Source organism: Diabrotica undecimpunctata, chromosome 7 (assembly GCF_040954645.1).
Source record: "Diabrotica undecimpunctata isolate CICGRU chromosome 7, icDiaUnde3, whole genome shotgun sequence".
In the NCBI taxonomy this organism is placed as follows: domain Eukaryota; kingdom Metazoa; phylum Arthropoda; class Insecta; order Coleoptera; family Chrysomelidae; genus Diabrotica; species Diabrotica undecimpunctata.
In genome coordinates, this window is record NC_092809.1 from 42,986,016 (window position 1) to 43,008,197 (window position 22,182).

At 32.2% G+C, this 22,182-nt stretch overlaps 1 long non-coding RNA gene across 2 annotated transcripts in view; it reads left to right on the forward strand.

The window, feature by feature from the left end:
- The window catches only part of LOC140446260 (uncharacterized), a 161,303-nt gene extending 147,504 nt beyond the window's left edge, over positions 1-13,799 (forward strand). For both annotated transcript variants that reach the window (XR_011951480.1, XR_011951481.1), the window contains exon 6: positions 13,696-13,799. This is a non-coding gene — a long non-coding RNA (uncharacterized lncRNA). The remainder of the gene's footprint in view (positions 1-13,695) is intronic.
- Positions 13,800-22,182: the final 8,383 nt, after the last annotated feature.

A 22,182-nucleotide genomic window follows, 5' to 3' on the forward strand; every position in this document is an offset into this window, starting at 1 on the left:
TTCGCATCTATAAAAAGCGACTTTATACGAAGCACCTTGCCAGTAAGTGACACGTGCACCATAACAATGGGTTTGCAGAAAGTTTTTTCGTTACCCAAACTAACTCACAGTAGTATGTACTATTCCCGCCAAATATCTGGTTACAACTTTGGTATTCACGTGGCTGATACAGATGATGGATTGATGTGTATTTGGCATGAGGGGCAATCAGGAAGAGGAGGCAACCAAATGGCATCTTGCCTTTTACAAACACTAAACTGTGGACTACTCAATACATACAAAAAAAATCTGTGCGTTTGGAGTGATAACTGTGCAGGTCAGTTGAAAAACAGAATGCTTTTGTTCTTGTACATTTTTCTTGTCTGCCATGAAGTTTTTGAAACGATTCATCATAAGTTTCTTGTATCAGGTCATTCGTTCTCAGCTTCAGATCGGGATTTTGCTTTAATCGAAAAAAGAGCAAGACAATGCAAGCTAATTAATATGCAGGATATTATGAAGGCGATAGTCACAGCGAGACCTTCACGTCCTTACCTCAGTTTCTGAATACAGCCAAACTTGGAATTTCTACAGCTGTTTGGATTCGAGTTTCAAAGAACAACCCTGGGACCGTCATGTACAAGAAAAGTTACAGTGATTTAGCACCGTGGGAAAGTTGTATAGTCCTAAAACCTGGCATTACTGCCACTACCATCAAAAATGCTACACTGTCTTCTCTTCCAAATTCCTTACCTTTAAAAAAATCTAAAAAGAAAGACATTACCGCAATGTTGCAATTTCTCGATGATGACAATAAACAATATTTTTTAAACATTTTGACAGTTTAAGCACTTTATCATTTTCATTTTTTGTAATATGTGTTATATTTGAAACATGTTTAATATTTAAAATGAATTAATTTAACAGTTTTTATGTTTAAATAAACGATTTACGACAATAAATTTGATTCAAAAACGGTTTTTTGTGTTTTCCCAATAAAATGTTTTTTGGCACTTAGATCACTTTGCCCCGTCACTCTACAATTCATAAATTCAAATTTATAAAAGTCGTAATATTTCCGATTCTAATCAACAAAAATTGATGCTTTTTTTTTAATTTGAGGTACCTTGTGGCATAGATCATAAAAATGAATTTAGTTAATTTGTGAATTTATTTAAGCCAGTAATTTGTTTAAACAATTTAAAATAAATATTTACTTTGCAAAATTTTACTTTTCTCTTATTATTAGTAGTAGAAAAGGTTATGAAATGATAAGCAACAAAATAATATTTATGTATTATAGTTATAAATAATATCTTAACAATAAATTTTACTAAAAATTAATTTTTTATTTGAAAATAAGATCTATACGCTTTTTCTATTGTTGCTATTTTTTCTTGAATTATCCTTATTATTCTTAGAATTGCTTTTTTTAAACAATTATATTTTAAACAAATTAATTGTTTATACTCTTTGTATATTTATAAATAAAAATTATGGAATTAACCTGTATAACATATTACAATACATACTTAATTTTACTATATATACTTACTATATATACTATAAATATTTAAGTTACCCATTATTTCATAACCTTTCCTACTACTAATAATAGGAAAAAAAGTAAAAAAAAAGCATACATTTTCGTTGATTTAGAACCGAAGATATGGCAACTTTTATAAATTTGAGTTTATGAATTCAATTTTTAAAATAGTAAAATCGAGAAATAAAAAAGGGCTAACTCGGGTTCTACGGATCGTAGGACATTGTATATACATTTTTTTAAATTCTTGTAAAAATGCCAACATTTCGAGTAAAAAAAATAAGCAAAAAGTAAAAATCCAAAGATTTCTACTTGTTCGAAACCAAAATTTAAATTCTTACTCTTTCTTCATCGTTTATAATTCTTTTTGGTTTGTAAGTCGTAGAAGGCAATGATTTAAGTAAGAATTTGAATTTTGGTTTCGAGCAAGTAGAAATCTTTGGATTTTTTAGTTTTTGCTTTATTCTTAGATGTTGCCGTTTGCGTCCTGAGAAAATTATTTTATTATTACTTCCTTTGTCGGAAAATATTTGATTTCACGTTTATAGCTTCTTACTGAGTCGCTCTGACGAGCCCTGAAAGGACGAAATACGTATAAGCGAGTTGTAGAGGCACTATACGTGAAATCAAATCTTAACTGTCTTTTTTATATAAAAAAAGTTAACTTCCTACATGTAGATTCGTCTGAATAATTTTAAATGTTTATGAGCCTAAAATCACAGTATTATTGTAAAAAAATATTTAAATTAGTTTTTTTAATCGTTAAATGATTTAATTTCAATAAAATAAGCATTCCTTTTCAATTTGGTGCTTTTAGAATTCATGTACACCTAAATAGTTTACGCATACAACGTTGAAAATAAAAGCTTTCTGAGATAAACAATTTCAATTTTACAATACCTGTTAAGTGAAATTTCTTGAAATTTTTCTAATAATAAATAAAATAACAAATCATCCTTATTATCACGCGAAATCAAAGTTTGTTTGTGCATTTTTAGAAAAGTTATTGTTTATTTTCAAAACTTTACAAACTCTCCTTTTTTTATGTTTTTCAATAAAATTTTGTTACGTTTCCATATAATTTACCGGTCTTTACCTTTGATATTTAAAATCAAATAGCGATCTCACATTCTTTTTATATCGTTTATAAGTAAAAAATTACGTTTAATCTTTATATTTTGTTTATTTCATATTGTTATCACCAAATATATCAAAAGCAAGTCGTTTCTATTTGATGGGATTCCTAACAAGAGTAGGTAGCAGTCGCATTGTGTTCATCTGTAACTGAACTATTTGATTATGGTAGATACCTCTCGAAACTTAACGACGCTTCATGTACCAATTTATAGCAGGATAAAACCGTCTATATTCTTTAAAAAAACACATTCATAGTTTTGTTTCTTACCAAAATTATTTATATTGACAAGAAGGGTTTGCTTATTCAAATAAAAGCATGTTTAAGTCAAATTTAGTTTTAAAATTTATAATTCGCAAATGTTGCAGCAAATAGTAATGAAAATCCAATAAAGTACCAGTTCTCTTTAATTCCAATCAAATCAGCAACAAGATATGACCAAGGAATATCTGTACATTGTGTTTTTATTATAAATTTTAGATGTTTTATTTGACAGTTTTAAATAAATGGAAACTAGCTGATGTATTTGCCAGCTCGAAGTTTACCCGATCATATTTAGTACAGAAACTATAATACTCAGACAGTTTGAAATAAATAATTTTAAAGCAAATCTCCTGTTTTTCCTTCTACGCTTTACTATTTTCTTCGATTAGCAATCCATACCAAATTAATTACATTCGGTCTGACAAGTAAATGCAATTAATTCTTTTCTCGCTATTAAATTCGCCGGTCTAGGCGTTGTTCGTGGCGCAAGGCATCCCGACGCTATGAAACGGGGTCAACAGAAGTTGTTCCCCTACAAACAAACGAGAGCGTGGTCGTAGTCTAAACCAACTAGAAATAGACCGTCGCGCCGGCTGTTACGTCATCGCGTCTTTAAGGCCGACGAAATCGCTATCTTAAAGGCTTCCTTGCCGAACCCAACAATGCAAAACGACAAGAAAATGGTTTACCCAAGACTGACAGTGGCGTGTTATGACAATTAGTAGATCATTTATATTTATTTTCAAATGTAAACTTTTGGTTTCCATATTTAAAGAAATAAATCTGTCGAAATAATATTGTCGCTTCTCACATACGAGTACATTGATTGTTTCTTGTCGCGGACTCTCTCGTGGAGTTGTCTATTGTCTACCATCGATTTACATGTGAATGTTTGAATTTTTTTCTCATTTGTTTCTTTGTGCTGGTGTTCAGTTCCAACCTTTTTAAATTGTATTATTTAGTAATTCCTCGTACTTGCTCGTAAAATTTTACTATTTTTCAGTTTTATGATTTATTCAAGTAAAGTTAAACAACCACTTTTTCTTTAACCTCCGTGATTTATTTTTTTCTTGTCGATCTTTTAGGACTTAAATATAATATCACTCGAAAATGATTATGTAGTCGATTCTGTTTCCTTTTTTTTTCAGATGGAATTTATATAGGCGTTTTTTCAATCACTTGTAATCATTTCACCCTGGAAATTTTACACAGTTCGTTTTTGTTGTACCGCAGTTACCTCTGGTTCATCTATATCTAACTGAATGTCTAAATATTCGCTCGTTTATGTCCAATTTATATTATTTAAAATAGTTTTTTTTACTTTTCTAATGTTATAGGATTTATACTTTTCATTTTTTCCTTATTTTTCCCCAGAGTATTTAATATTTTGTCAAACTTTTTGACTTTTTTGGGGTGGAAATCTTCAAAAGACACATCGGGGTAAATCCAGATAGTGCTGGATTAAAGTTACAGAGGTGAGAGCGAGCGCCCACATAGATGCGCATCCCCGCCATCACCTACCAACTGAACTAAAACCACCCCTGAGTCTGTAGTTGTTGCAGTCTTTGTCATATTTTTATCTACTCTTGAGATAATATATCTTTGTTTTCTTTCTTTCATAGAAACTGTGAAAAAAAAAGAAAGTTGCTTATCAAATTGTTTATTTGCGCAAGAAATTGGTGTATTCGTTGGTACCTTGTTATTTTATCGTTGTTGCCTGGTACGTTTATCTTTTATTTCAATATTCAATTTCAATCTTTTGCCAATACAATCTCGTATATTTTTTTTCGCAGCCACGCGATTTTTTATCTAACCGGCACTTTTGCATTATAACCGGATGGCGCTACAGCCCTTTGTGAGCCTTCATCTCTGTCTCAAAACATACTTCTATATTTCCCTGTCGAGTTTATTTCTTTTCCATTCCCTCACTCCAATTTCTCTCAAATCTCCAGACATCGTCCTGATATTTGATGTTAAAGTGTTCCACGCTTCTCCTTCAGACCGGCTTCTTTACCATAATTATTTTAGCAGGATCACTTGCAAACATTTGCATCACGTGGCGCATTCATCTTCAAGCCACCTTCTCTATAGACCTTGTTCGTTAACTCCGCCTTATATGGTCCTCAGTACTTTACTTTCAAATATTTGCAGCAACTTCCATTTCTCACGTCGTCATTATCCATATTTCCTATCCGTAAGTGGCCTTGGACATATTATCGTTATATAAAGTTTACATTTTGTTGCTTTTGACATATTTCTCGCTTTTAGCTTGGCAGCAATTAGCCAAGCCTATTCACTTTCTTATTTCTTGGAACGTATTATTTTTGCAGTCCACACCAGTGACTTCAGATAACAGCATTCTTCTACTGTTACGAAGATTTTATGTATTTGTAAGTTGTTGTTTCTTAATGATGCCAGATGGTTTTAGCTAGAGACTGAATTGCTTTGTTTATGTGTTCGATGTCAGTCTCCTCCTGCTGGAACTGTCTATCTTCAACTCTTATTTTCTTCTCCATTAAGTAAGGTAAGTTTTCTTGTCACATTTTTACTTTTTTCTTCAAATATCCTTCTGATCACTTTTTATGTGGTGTTAACTCGTTTTGTTAAATTTTTCTGCGTTCGTGTTCTCTCTTCATGAATTAGTCGCCTCGTCTTTTGTTTATGTTTTTGTTCTTCCTCTCGTTTTTTTAATCGATTTTCTTCAACATTACTTATAATTCCCCTATTGATTATTCTGAGTGCACATCATTCTTCTCTGGTTACCCATTTGCATTCTTTAGATCGAACCATTTGTTTCACTGTCTTGTGGATACCTCATCCAACAGTTGCTCTGATGTCTCTTGAAGCGTAGTTATTATAAACTCTCAGTCTGTGTTCAGGTGAGACCTGTCCCACTTTTGACGATTTTGTTAATTTACAATTACAATATTTGAAATATCGTTTCTCATAACGTAATGAAAATACTCCATTTTTATAGATTTAAGAGACATTTTTTGTCTTATCATTTCTAATTAAAATGAATAAAATTAAATTACAAATCTGTTAAGTCTGTATGCATCTCGTTAATAAGTACTGTCTATCTACTCTCTAGATTTACTATTTCAATCGATATCTACAATATTAAAATTGCTTGTATGACTCATTGTCGCGGTGCCGCCACTGGTTTAAAGAGAACATAACAATGCAAAACGACACAAAACCACTAAATCTAAATTCATGACACAAAAATATTTTTACTCACCGCTAATTTTAACCGAGACGAAGCCGCCTTCCTTATTTCTGTCATTACTCTTCTCTATGGAAATAGACAGGGACGTTGCCAAGATTTTTTTCTCGAGGCAGCACAGTCCTAGAAACATAAAACAAGTAAATATATTACTTTTATATCAACTATTTTCTGAACACAATTAACAACGTAACGTACACCAACGCTCAATTTAAAAAGATTCAGCATCTTGTGATATATAGTCAACAAGGTGAAATAAATAAATGTGTGTACAGTGAATAAACTTTTGGAAATTATACAAAAATCAACTCAAAAGCCCACAAAATTAGAAGTAGTAGCACTATGATCAATTTGAGCTAATATGAGTTTACTATGAACTACCCCTTTTTAAACCACTTTTTTTCAACCAAAAACATTGATTTTTGAATATAATAATATGTCATTTCGATTAAATACATACAATAATTTTGCAAATCGATCTTCAACAGCCACCATCGATACTTCATCGTCTGCAGAATATAGTACCTTTAAGATAGCCTCTTTAAGATCTACTTTGTAGTCAGTCTTTTTCGTTACTATAAGAAGTTCTTGTTATTTCTTATTAACTTATATTATACTTATATAAGTTATCTTCTTTGTGTGCCATCTAGATTAGTGAATATTAAATTATTCTTGTGTCTGGGTAACGATTTGGTCAAACTTTCTCTGTTCTATGCTGCTCTTTTAAGTTCTTAGAAACCTTGTCCATGGTCAGATCTTTCTCCAGGATAGTTTTTTTAATAGTGTATTTTCCATCTATTTTACTCTTTATAATTAAGTGAAGTATTTCTTATGTCTTTTATTTATACAATGGACTCGTCTTACGAGGTCTAAGTGTCTGAAGGACTCACAAATGGGCCCTATCTACCATAACCATCACCATGTCTTTTATTTAGTCGTTGTAGAACTTATTCTTCGATATCGTTACTGTCCAAAGGCGTCTCGTCTCGTCAAACCACGTCTCGAAGACTGGATATTTTATTTAACCTAATCTTAAGCCAAAACTAACTAAATCATAAAAAAAGCACCTGGATTTAATCACATCACCAACTTACCAATACTATTAATGCTTCGTTTAGAATGAGATACGTACCTAAGTTATAAAAAGTAGCAGAAGTTATAGTGATAATACTCAAACCAGATAAACTTCCCAAAGCAGTTACATCGTCTCGGCACGTATCGTTGTTGCCTCTTATATCAAAACTATGAAAAAATACTTATAAAGAGATTAGATAAACTAGAATAGAACAGAAAGACTTGATTTCCTTAAGTTTGGATTTAGAGAAAAACACACTGATAGCCCAAGATGAAGATATTCCACAAAGACTAGTCCACAGATTCAATACCCAAGAATCTTGCTATGTATGAAGAGAGTGGAATCATAGAAAGATGTTGAAGATACCTTGGACGGCAAGGAAATCTAACAAGGAAGTAGGAGAGTCAGCAAAGATAGAAAATAAATTACCAACAGTCCGATGTTTCCCGGAAAATGTCTTATTTGGGACCATATATCAAGGGCAAATCGATAGAGAATACTACAACTAATTCTTAAAGTCAAAATATAAGGTCGGAGAGGTGCAGAAAGAAAACAGAATTCTTCGCTAAAAACATTCGTGAATGGACTTATATACCAAGAAGAAAAAGACCATGGAAGAAGACTAGAAGCCTTCGCAATGGTCGTCGCCAACATCTGACAATTCTGATATGGCAAGTAAAGAAGAAGATGAAGAAAGTAGGTTTACAACAATTATTCGATATAGTTTTTTATATTATTTTTCAATTCGTTTAAAAACAATAAAGGGTATTATTACGTAAAAATAGTGTGGGAAGTGACCGTATGTGAAAGTATGAATGACCAAAGCATCCGTACTTCAAAGAGCGTTAAATACAATTAAAAGAAAAAGAACGAACTAAACTATCGTGTACTTGAATCTATTTATCATAAATTCCTCTCGTCATCGTTAGCTACCAAGATTCATTTAAAATTATGACTTTAACCCTTTCAGCCGTTGTCTTGAACCGGCTTTATAAATAGGAAAAGAAATTTCAAGTAAAATTAGTGTTACAGCTAAAATTAGAAGCAAGAATATTTCTGAGGTATTTGGCACTACAACTTCCGTTTTATTTCTCTTCGTTTGATATTTTTAGGTTATGTAAGTTTAAAAATACATTACCCCTTGGGGCGCCGGAGAGAGACTTATAATCATTGTCTCGCGGGAACAATCTACTCGGTTAGTTTTAGAAAATTACAGTAGTATGTCACTGAGAAATAGAAACTGACTCTAAATTATGAAAATTATTTCTTTTTTATTATATTTTGTATGCTTTACTAAAGTTTTAAAGTCCATTTATTATATACAAAATAGAACTAAAAATAGTACTGAAAACTCTTCTACGAAAAAAGGCTAAACCATCCAAGTCTCCTATAAAAACATAATGTCTCCTTCAAGATTCCAATCGTAACTAGGTTAAGAGTAACAAGGCGACTTTCATTCCCTTCACATCAAAATCTGTTTATCCAGAAGGACGATAGTATTAAAACAATGCACAGCTAGATGTCACCAGACTTCCATACTGTCTTTCTACAACTTCCCGAGACCTACTGCCTTTTAAATAGAAAATAGCAGACGAAGAAAACGTAGTAGATACAAAGCAAGACCAGAGAGAACAATTATAGAGGAAGTGTAGTAACAATAATTATATGGAAAAGGGCCATATAAATTATTAAAACAAGCCACTTTTGATACGAATACATAAACTTGTTACGTTAGCTTGGAAAATGCTTCCAAACAGCTTGAATATGAAAGAAAAAATCTTTTACGGAAGTGTTCTCAACCACTTACGTTTTGTAGGTGACATTGGTTTCATAATGACAAGCATCGAAGTGCTGGATTACATACATAATGGAAGCGAACTAAATGAACTATAAAAACCGAAAAGGCTGCAAACAATTATAAACAAGTCCAAAATTGTAATCAGCAGTCCCAATTATTTCAACATAAGTACTTTAAGGAATTTCATCACGTTTGTAAGAAAAACCAAAAAGTTGGTAGGAGGATCTTTGGTAAACTGAGTTAACAGGAAAGTCCTTTATATCTGCATATTATTAGTTATTATAAACAGCAGATAAACTGAGACTAACTCAAAGATCAATGAAAAGGAAAATGTTAAGACTATCATTTAAAGACATAATAATAAACTAAATAATTGGATACAAGACAAAGGTCAACATTGTAAAATAGAGTGAATTGCTTAAGTGGAAAAGACAGAACATGGAAAGGTGAACAATCAAACTTGATAGTGTGCAATTCACGTATGGCAAAGAGAAACGTCGCAAGACCACAAGTGAAGAGTGTGCGCTGGTGTTTGCAAAAAAAATCGCAAAAAGGAAAAGCAAGGAAGATAATACTCAATTGCCATAACAGCAAGATTACGATAGTTGGAACATTTAGAAAGTATATCAGTATCAGTAAGTATGAATCACAAGATTTATTTAAAATTTTTTTATAAAAGTTATACATACAATTAAAACATCACAACAGAACGTTTTTTGACTATTTACGAACACATTATCAGTGCATTTATCTGGAATAAGTATTACCACTTTAGTGAATGCAAACATAAAGATTAAATTTTAACTATGGTTAAAAAAGCAATGTGGTTAAATTTACCGAGTGTACATTTCAAGCCACTAATTATTGGGGAAAACCCTTAAAATGATTTTATTAATAATTTGGTGTGATGTTTTTAACAGATACCCTGCATGGCAACGTGAGACTCTTAACTTTGGGGGTTGCCATATCTGCTAAGGGTCAGCATGTAATAAACAACAAATTTTGTACCATTTTTGAGATTTTACTCCACCCAATTTGTGTTATTTTCAACAAACGCAAAATAATTACACAGTTAACCACAAAACACGCTATTAAAAATTATACATTCATGAAAACTAGTGTAATAAGTACTTCGCACCTGCTTAACAGTACTTATTTGAATTTTAATTCAAGGGCTTGTTCTAAGAACCGTAAATCATTATTCTAAGTATAACCGAAATCAGATTCGAAATCCTTAAGAACGAAAGGGTTGCACCTGCCAGTTATCTGGTAACATCTGCTAGTAGATCGCGCAGACTACCGACACGTGGCAATTTTGCACTTTATTGCCGAGCTTGATTGAACGGCACAATAAATAGAAGCTGCTTTATATGCACCGTTACAAAGATACACTGCTTACCATTATATATTTATCGTTTGTTATTGATATTATAACATAACGAATAACTTTCATTAATGACGGTAAGAAAGAACTAACATCACTTTAACATTAATTGAAGTCTGCTTACATGCTTTATGTCGGTCAAACAGAGAGGATTTTTTAGAAACGCATCTAGAACACAAGAAAAATACACAAAAATCTATTTCCTATTTGTCCGAGTCTACTTGCTCTATGTTCACCGCTCTCTCAAAAACACTGTTATAAACAATGAAATACATTTCCTATTAGATATATTTTGATGAAAACACCGAGCCAGAATCAGTTTGTTCTTTTTTATTGAAGTTTAAACCTGGTTAAAACAAAAAAGCGTGTTATACGTGTCGTAAATTTTATTTTATTTATCATCTCCGTTTAGTTTGATCCTGTATATCCTGTTAGAGTTGCCTCTATTTATTGCGTTGTTATTTACCTCCAAGTCTTCTGCTATGTTTCCAATCACCAGTATTGCGATTTATTATAATTAATTTTTCAAACCCCAGTTTTCAAATTCTTCTTCCAGTTTTTGTATCATCTAGACGAGGTCATCTGTGTCTTCTGCTAAAATTATTTGATCAGTGGCTATAACAAAAGGTTATGTATATAATTATCATCAATTTCTACCCCCAACTGTTCACATTTCTTGTTCCAGTTTTTTAGTGTTTTATCTATATTAAGTCTAAATAAGGATTATGACAGGCAGCATCCTTGTCGTAAATAAGAACGGTGGCAGGAAGCATCCTTGTAAGTCCTTTATCGACTTTTAACGGTTCCAAATAGTTATGTCCGACTTTTATTCTACATTCATTCTCTTCCTCATTCTACAATAATTTTACTGCATTTATGTAGGTGTTATCTACCTAAAAGCAATGGAAAATCATAGACAATCATAGGCCTTTCGGAGATCCAAGAATACAATGCAATTCAGCGTTAAATGTTATTGTTTTTTCTATGGGCTGTCTGATAGAAAATATAATTATCAGTACATGAATGTCCAGAAGGAAACACCCTCTCTACAGAAATTCGTAGTGATTCCTCCATTCTTTCTTTAATGATTTTCCCATTCAGCCTACCGACATAAGGTTTGACGCATTTTTAGTAGCATAACGAATAGTAAATTTACATTCCTTTGGTATTTTTCCGGCAAATAAGCATTTATTACATATTTGTTTTAATTCTTGTATTAAGGCCGAAGGGGCGCCAGTTCTGCAGGTAGTGTCTCCAGGACCAGTTGCTCTATTATTATTCATCCTCTTTAGCGCATTTCTTATATCGTTTTTGGATATATCTGCAACTTATGGTCTCTTATTTCGTAAGTTGGGGGAGTATTAGATACTTATATCTTCTTTCATGTAATAACTTTGTTTCATGAATTTACCTTCTCTATTCCCTTTGGCCATCTTGTTCTCCTGTGGTGAGCTACTTTTGGTAAGCTTTCTTATTTTCTCTTGGTTTTCTATCCTTGTGCAACAATATGGTTTTTTGTTTTTATAGTTTATCTGATCATTTTCGCTTCTAGTGGCTCTTCTGCTGCTAGGTGTATTTGAGTTTTCATATTTTCATATCGTTCTTCAATTGTTATTCCTTGTATATCATTTGTTTTTGATGCTTATCTGAATTTATAAAGAAAAGAGATCGATTCGCTCTTTAGTTTATCTGTAGGGTACGTTTTTGATTTTATGTTTTCACCATCATTACATTGTTTTCGTTTAACTCTTAAAATATTACTTTGTGTAAAAACATTCATGTCATTCGCGACTTCCGTTTATGCAAAAAATCTACGCTGCTAGTTTACACAAAAATAGAATCTGGGTTATTTTAAAACGTATACTGATATTTCTTCCGGTTGATTTTTCTGTTATTGGACTATTTTTAGCTATTACAAGTAGGTGATTGTATTAGATTTTTGACCCGCCATAATAGACGAACAAAAATAGGTCGGTTAAGATTTAAAATGGGCAATAAAAATTCTTCATTAAACAGAACCAAAAAAAAAACTATACGAATTATATAATTTAACTCTTCGTAGGTTGGACAAAGATTCAGGAACAGTGTATTAGAAACAAATTTTTGTTCTTAATACCTTGTTTCAAAAGTTTCTTATTACCAGTTTTATCATGATTAATACTACCTATGTCTGATTCTTTTATAGTGATCTAGACACCGCAATAATAACTATGAAAAAGCCAGTAAATTAACCTCATTATGGGCGATTTCATAGCTAAACATAATGAAGGTGAAGTATGTACTGGAAAATTGAGTTTGGGATTCAGAAGCGAACGAGATGACAGGCTGGTAGAATGTTGTCAAATTATACTTATTTTCTATTTTATTTCCAAATAGAAATAGCGAGAGGAGCATTTATGAAGATCAAGCAATTTCTATGTTGCAGCAAAAATTGAAGGAAGAATAATTTACGGGTGATCTGAGGTCCGGTTTTAAGGGTAAAATATGTTTGATCTGAGGTTTTAAAAGTAAAAAACGATTTATCACTATTTCCGGCAAAACTATAAGTCGAATGGAAAAAAGTTAAATAGCAGATTTATAGGTAATAAAAGAATGTACAACTTTTGTTTTTACACATTTTTCGCATGACATCAAGTTAGGTTTTTGGTTTTATCTTCCACAAAATTTTTTTTTGCGAAATTGATAAAAACTTATCTTTCTATGTCCCAATAATACAGTATTTTTTGTAATATTTATTTCTTCCCCTTATTTTGAGTTAATATCGAAAAAGGGCCCTAATTTTGAATCGAAAATTCTCACGTCAAATGACTGCTATTTTAAAAAGTCACTACGCTTTTTTTTGTTGAAATATCTACTTTCTGACGTTTAAAAAATATATACAATACTATGGCAAATTTTCTCAAAAAATAAAAAAAAAATACCTCGAATTCGAAAATTTTTTTTTAATCATTGTGTAAAATTTTGAGCTATTTATTAAAATTAATAGTTTAGTTACTCGAAAAAAGTAAGATTGCATGTTACATTTATAAATTCGTGAAACATAGATTTAATAAAGACACCCTTATAAAAAACCAGGTCAAGGAAACATCTAATACAGATATAAATATACCTGCCATATGTTCTTTTTTTTTTTTAATATAATACTATATTATTTTCTTATAAATCGACAAGTCCCAACAAGCTGACATTATTTTACTACACGTTAGCTCTTTTGGACGGTGATTTAATAGCTACTACGAAATAAACTTTTTTTGACGACCCTTTAATCTTTTTTCTTTTCTTTTTCAGCTGTTCCTCACCTGCCACCTTAGAAAACAGGCCGCCATTGTGATCTGCTTCCAACTTGACTCGTGCCTCACCTCGATCAGTGCCGGACTAAAGACTGAAGACGTAAGTTTTCTACTGCAACTACTTTTTTAATCCTTTAACGTAAATGAGTATAATAAATAATTGCAAATGGATTATAAATAAATTTAAGAGTCTTCTTCTTCTTCTCGTGCTACTCCTAGCGGGGATTGGAAATCATCATGGCCACTGCGACTTTGTTAGCAGCGCGCCTAAAAAGTTCAATCGAACTACACCCGAACCATTCACGTAGATTACGAAGCCACGATATTTTTCTTCTTCCCACACTTCTTTTGCCCTTAATTTTGCCCTGCATGATATTTCTTAAAAGTTCGTACTTTTCACCTCTCACAATGTGCCCCAAGTATTCCATCTTTCTAGTTTTTATCTCATTTAGAACTTCGCATCTTTTGTCTAAAGTTTGGAGTACTTGCGTGTTAGTGACGCGGTCCATCCATGATATTCTGAGAATGCGCCTATAGCACCACATCTCGAAAGCTTCGATGTTTTTTGTGGTCAACTGTTTTAGTGTCCAAGCCTCTACTCCATACAACAGGGTAGAAAAGACATAACACCGCAGCATTCGTATTCGTAACTTTATATTGATATCACGATTGCAAAAGAGTTTGCGCATTCTATTAAAGACTGATCTAGCGATTTCTATTCTACATCTAATCTCTTTTGTTTGATCAGTATCGTCTGTGATCCAAGCACCTAGATATTTATAACAGGACACACGCTCAATCGTTGTATTGTCTATTACAAGATTAGCTCTGATGTTCTTTGATTTCGTGATTACCATAAATTTAGTTTTTTTCAAATTAATTTTCAAGCCGTAAGTGTTACAGTATATATTGAGACTTTGAACGAGATGTTGTAGTTCTACTAGCGTTCCCGTTAGGAGAACCGTATCGTCAGCATACCTTATATTGTTGATCGTCTCACCATTTATTATAATAAATATTTATAAATTTAAGAGTAGATAGTAATAAATGCCTGAATTTCCAATAAAAGCTAAACATCTTGTTGCTCCTAATAGAAACTTTCTAGTGTTGTTTTGTTCCATTATTTTTTGGATTAGTTTTAATAGTTTTTTGGTCAGATCTGGTCCTACGTGCTTTAGGAGTTCGTTCGGTATTCTTATTCTCTCCTGATGATTTTCTATTTTTTAATTTCCTTAATGCTTCCTTTACCTCTTCCTCCTCAATATTTATTTCTTCGTTTGTCGTCACCTCTGGTGTTGGTGGTTCATTATCGTCACCTTTAGCAAATAGGACTCTAAAGTAGTCCTGTCCATGTTTCCTTCTCAATGCGTTTCGTTTTTATTAGTTCGTTCATCTCTTTTTTGTCCTCTGATCATTATTTATTTTTGTGTTCCTCCGAAGTCGTGCTTCATGTCTTTTGAGAAGCCCTGTCAGTATTCTATTTTTATTTGTCTAACTAAATAAATTATTCGTTTCATTTCTGATTCATTTATACTGGTTGTATGCCTGTTGTGTTTGTTGTGTTCTGTATTATAAAAAGGTTTTTTCCTTTTCTTCGCATTTTGTCTTCACTTCCTCTCTAAACGATGAAGTTTTCTTTTTTGATCTGTTAGTGATCATTAACGAACGAACCAGTTTTCTTGTAGTAATATATTCTTATTAGACATTTGCGATTACTCTGTAACATTTGAATTATGTTTTGTCAGTCTATTAATTGTTTTACACCTTTCATCCACGAAATTGATCATTTGTCACACTTGTTACTTTTAATTTACTGATTTCAACGAATTCACGTGATTTTTTTATATATTCACATTTTTAAAGCTTCCGATTTATATGTTGGTGTAATTTTGTCCATATTTTTGTTCGCTACTATAAAATGGACCGGGATGTGACATACAGGTTGATGCAAAAATAAGAGTAGACACGCAAAACAACTTTGGGATTTTAAAGAACTGAAAATCCTTTGATAATTCAACAAAACTACACTCCCAAACAAAGAATTAAATATATCAGAAAAACCTGTTCAATTTATGACGTAAATGAATATATTCTGCACAAAATCATTAGATTAAAAATACATACCGCCATCTTAACACCACTTCCTAAGATATTTTTTCATACATCAACTAGATAATCTCGTCAGGTATAAATTTCCCCTTTTTCTTCCACCTGTTCGTTTTCAGTTGCAATTTCTTTCTATGATCATTCTTCCTCCTTTTAGTTAACAGGTTCATACCGCATTAAGTCTATATCTTCAATTATTATGACATCCAAATTGTTCTTAGGTATCTACTGACCTCCTAGATACTTTCAGCTGTGGTAACATTAGTATTCAAGTAGGTATTAGGTCTTGTGTTCTATGTCATTGGAAGAGTTCATGGTCCTGGTAAAAAAGTTAAGAAAGATAAAAAAGTCTGTGAACTGTGAACTTTCGATGTCTTAAATGAGAGAGTCTTACCAACTAGTGCTAAATCTTACCAAATTGTGCTATATTTGTTTTTATTTGCCTGCTTGCATTAAATATTGCGACATTAACAAATAAATATCGCCGCAAATCATCGATCAGTTTATTAATAGACATGTTATCGCAGAACAAAGGAAGATGTATCAATAAATTGGGAAAAATAGTTTCTTCTTCATTTACAGTTATATCGTATAAGAATTTGTTGGTCGTTCCGACATATCAACATTCGCTCCAGCTTTTATCATACGAAACTTATCATTTATCATACGAAAGTATCGTTTCTTGAGTTGATCTTCAATGTTCTGCATAAACAGGACAAAACAAATAGGAAAAAATAACATTTAAAACAAATTGAATATCCTATTAAATAACCCATAGGCGACAAACACATACATACCATATAATCAAATAGGTGAAAAGTAAATAGAAGTTACTGGTTTTGTTGAGTAGCAATTCAATTTTCATTTTGTCAAAAACACCTAGTACGGCGCTGTCGGCAGATGCAAACTAGAGCAAAATCCGGTCTGAGGACAGGATGGTTTGCGAAAGGGGAAATCAAACGATAGATTCGCGCCAGATTTTTTTACCGAAAAGGTGAGCATTTATCAAATTTGCAAATAATTTGTCGAATTAAAGAATACGCCAAGTAGATTTAACGAACTAAAAGGGTTCTGCGATGAATAATTAAAATTTAGTATTACTTAGTATCTGTTTAATTAATTACTTTGATCTACCTGTTATAATATCTAATAATCATTAACTTCTATCTTCTTTAGAGATTATATTTGTGCTGATGAACACAATGCCAATATGCAAATGTCAATGAAGAATTTGCGATCGCGAATTTTAATAAAATTTGCGATCAATTTATTCCTAAGTATTTTATTTGAATCAGCATATATACAAACTCTTCCCACCCAATTGGCCTAATGGGAGATTTATTAAAAAACATTGTTTAGAGTTAAAATAAGACCATGTACCACGTGAACTTTGCAAAAAATGCAACATCCATACAGAATCGATTTGAAAGTTTACCATTTGCTACTCTAATTTACCGCCACCTCTGTTTTTATGAGCTCCAAAATTCTTTGAGATATTGCTTCAATTAAGTGATTTTTCTGGCTGGATATTTATGAAGCGTTTGTAATCTCGCGGCTCAAACTTTTTGTATGCGACAGATCGAGACTATTAAAAAGCCATTTCAAAAGCCGTGTAGTGTAGTCTACCATCAATTTCAAACTCTTTTTCGAGGTATGACATCTTGTACCGTCCCGTTAAAGGACAAAATCTTGCTCTGGTGTCAAATTCTCTTCCATAATCTTTTAAGAATAACATAAATTGTCCTACACTTCTAGAGAGGCATACTTCCCCAAAGTAGTCATCATCGATGTAGGAAATTTCACTTTCTTTTTAAAACAGCCAGGATCATTGTATCGCATCCCATTGCCAAAAAGTTCAGTCCTTACATTCTTTTGCCATTTTACTCTACATGCCTATTGTTGTGACGTCAAAAGTTGCTTTTCTTTAGCCTACAACAAAATTGCGATTTTTCAGTATGTTTTTTTCAATAACTCTTTTATCACTGTCAGAAATTTTGTTTTTCCTCAGGAGGCTTTGTGGAAAAACAAATGTTTTCATCAATAATCTTTCTCTGGACCTTTTCAAACTACATAAATTCCAGGAGTCTTTTTGGTATTTATCGTCTAGTCATATAAAAATGGAGAAGTTGTGAATACAATGTTCAATTTTCAGCTCTTAATGTTAATAAATAATGGAAATATGTTTAAAAAAAATTGCAATATTAGTTTATATTGGATGTACAAGGTTTTTTTAAAGATTGTGTTTTTTCACCATTTTTTCAGTGAGCCTACTTACTTGTAAGTGCGCGAAATAAAAAATATCAAAGTTATTATAAATGTTTATAAGCTAAAAAGTCTGCCTTTTTTCCAACGGTTTTATTAATAACAATTTTGATAAAATGTTGAATTTTTTTAATATATCTTAAAATTAAGCCTCAAAGAATCGATTGCGGTCTGCTAAATTGCCATCAGCTATCCCTCCTATACCTTTTAGAACCTTGAAAAACATGAATTTTTGAAGAAACAACAACTTTTTCAGATGTTTTTTTCTTTACTGGTCTTATAGACAAATGTCCAAAAACCATTATTGACTTTTTCAGTCTTAATAGCCCCATTTAAATATTATTAGTATTACAGTAAAAAATATAAAGTTGTCTCCACGTTTTTTCGCCAACAATTACACCGAAAAACATAATTATCACAGCAAATTGGGTGATATTAAATCAACTGCAATAGATACGACACGTTTGCCTTGTGTAACAATGCCCGGTCGGCGCCGCAATTTCCTGTATCCAGAATTATCACACTTCTCTTATCGTATTAGATAATATTTACGTTGTACGCTAGAATCTCCATTCACAAACGATACTCGTTCGTTTTTACAAACCTAATCAGTTCGTTCATACAGTTTCTACAGTTGTGTCGGGGTTTATTTCATATCTAAGCGGTTTGGGAGCCCACGGTTATCATTATAATCATTCTGGCAGTGTTTTTTGACGCCATTGAAATTGATTAATGAAAATATATGTAGTAAAAGGTAAGCTTTGAAAATATTTTATATTTCATTTTATTACCAACAGGAACAGGGTTTTTAAATTTAGAGGGCAGTTATTAGCACTGAAAGGGATGTTATTTATTGGCTTATCTACAGTTGGTGAGTGGCGAGTTTGGTTATTATTTCGATAATTAAATAATAATAGCTTTATCAGGTATCTATTTATATGACAATTTTATAATAACCATAAAATAAATCTAAATTTAGGAGTTTACATTACCTAATTAAAAAAAAAACTAAAATAATTAACTAATAAACTAGTATTTAAATGAATTTGATCCGTTGGGACAAGATGATTTAGACTACCGTTGAATATATCATCATCAACATTGTTGCTACAGCCCTATAGTAGAGCCTCGACCCTCCCAAATATATTTCACCAGTCTGCCCTATCCATTGCCAACCGTTACCAGTTGGATGCACGTATTTTTCTAGCATCCTCATCTACATCATTCTTTCAGCTAAGTTTTGGCCTATCTCTCCGTCTACTTCTCTCTGGCTGTGACATGAGGATTCGTCTAGGAGAGTTGTTCTGCTACGGTCTTGCTATTCTGCCCATCTTGGTCTTTCTATTTTTATGAGAGATATACTTGTACCTCCTTCTCTAAATACCGTTTTCACAAAGACTACCAAATATTCCTCTAAGGATTCTTTGTTCAAATATGAGTAAGAGGTTTTCATTTGTCTTGGAGGTGGTGCATGTTTCCGATCCATATGTAATGTAAGTATAAGGGTTTTGCATATTGTTATTTTTGTTTTCTGGCTTAGTTGTTAGCACTTAATAGCACTCGGTTGTTGGTCGTTGATGCATCATTTTGGTTTTTTCTTTATTTATTTGTAGGCTGATAGTTTTTGCGGCATTTGAGAATTTGGTGTACATTTCTTTATTTCTACAATTGCTAATTTCGCTGAAAGACATATGAACAACGTGCAACTACTGCTCGACTCGATCGGTATCATCTACTGCACGTGAACTCTGTAAAGCCTTAGAAAATACCCACAACATTACTGTATGTGACCAAACTTTAAGAAATAGAATATATGGAACTGGCCTGCACACCAGATGTCCATTGAGGACATTCGTGGAATCGTGGACTCAGATTAAGATGGGCACAATAACATGTGCATTGAGCTTACAAGAATGGAGTTCTGTATTATTCACAGATGAAAGTATATTTTGTCTCTCTAGATTCAAGAAGAGTGAGAGTTTGGAGAGAACCTGGTCGACAAGAGACACTCAGGCATTCAGGCATGTACTGGGTGTTCGTCCTTATAGTGTTCTACGAGTTATGATGTGGGCTGAAATATGCTTCAGCATATTGCTCCTCATCTGCACTATAATTTAATTTTAAGCATGCCAAGGAGGTGTCAACCTGTAATTAATGCTGCCGGATGAAACACATATTTATCAAACACATTTGTTGTTAGATTTGTATGTTTTATATTGATTTTTATGTTAAAAATTTTCATTAAATTAGTGCATTTCTGAACTTTTGTTTGATTATTTCATCATAGAGAAATCATAGTACACTAAAATTAAGATGAATTCATTGCTGACTAATCAGGCGTTATAACGGTATGTTATTTTTTAAACCTCAATCAAAATTGATGTGTATATGAGAAAAAAACTTTGTTCCAAACATTTTTGATTTGTTTATATTGATAGAATGGCGCAAAGCAAAATAGTATATGTCGAAACCAATAACCAATAAGCATAAAATTGAACAGGCGCTTTGTCTATTAACAAGAATAAAAAAGAGGTAAATGTCGCTCTGTACAAAGTTTTTTTTTGTATTGCCAGAATTTGATTTTATTGAAAATTAACCACAATTTCAGTATAAAATACGTATATTTTGATGTTTCAATTTCCTCTTCGGAAATCGTTCTTTTTAATTCAGAAATCAGAAAGAAATTCCGGAATGAAAATCTAAACCCAAAAATAAACGTATTTTATACTGAAATTATGGATTCCTAATTGAACTGAAATTCCTAATAAAAGTAGTAAAGAATATTAAAATGCCACAAGAAAATCGCTTCAAAACAACTGTCAGAATTTGTTTAAGAGGCCCTTGTTGATTTTCTCGTTCTTCAACTTCCTGCGATAGGCCTATCTCGTTCTTATGGTATTTTATTATCTTCCATTCTGTCGTGATGGATACCAAATATAAATTGGCTCTATACGCCTCCAAGAAATTTCTACATAGCCTCCAAATCTCCATTTTGTCTTCTTTACCTTTTCCATGAACTTCTATTCCTGTTTTTCTACAAATCTATGTTTTTGTGTGATGGTATAATTCTTTGTGTTGTTTACATCGAACAATTTTATCAACTAAAGTATGCAGTATTTTGGAATTGCTGTCCATATTTAACAAGGTATATACCTAGGGTTGCCAGACGTTTCTTCATATTATTTTCATGTCAAAGTCATCAATTTTCATGTCAAAGTCATCAATTTTCATGTCAAAGTCATCAATATTTCATTTTGAGTGTTGGTTGCTGTCGTATTTATGTGTGTGTCAAAATGGAGGACCAACAAGCATCTCCCAGCAGAGTAATTCTTTCCCCCTAGGAAAATAAGAGCTACTATGTATAGTGTTACTGGAAATCTTCTTCTACTTCTTGTAAATTTCTTTCAACAAGGCTGTTGTAAATTATGTAAAAATGGTTCACTGTAGATTATGACGGCCTAATAACATTAGCCAACCAGCCTGCATACAAAGTGCTGTAGTTATTTCTTTGCTAATGACATCATTCGTTACAAAAAAAAAAATTTTTTTTTTTTGTTATTTTCAGTGGTATTTGTCGGATAAGAACAATTAAAAATTATTTATCCGAGTTTCTTTTCTCAGCCAAATCTGGTAACCATCTACAGTACGATAACCCATCGTTAAGAAACGTTAAAAAACGAAACCGTAGGTAATTTGTCAAATATTTTTTTCAGTTCATGATTTTCTTCGCTAATGTTTGACTTCGCGTTTCAATGTAATATTAGAAACGCAAGATCGTAAGAAATTTATTAATATACACGGTCCTGAAATTTCTCGAATGATATTATGTGAAACCCCTACATGTAATAGACGCTTACTTGGACAAATTTTCCTGGAATTCCCCATTGTCGCATATCACTCATATTTCAGTAGCTTATGTATGTGCGTGTGTATTCCGTTATCTATGTTTCGAATGAAATAAATAATGCACATGTACTCTAAGGAATGTTATTATTTAACCATTATTATAGAGGTTCAGCTGAAATAAATGTACGACCAACAATTTTAATGAGTCAATAGCTTTGGCATTTGGGTTTGAGATCAAAGACGCTCTTCTGCATGCTAATATGAGGACTAC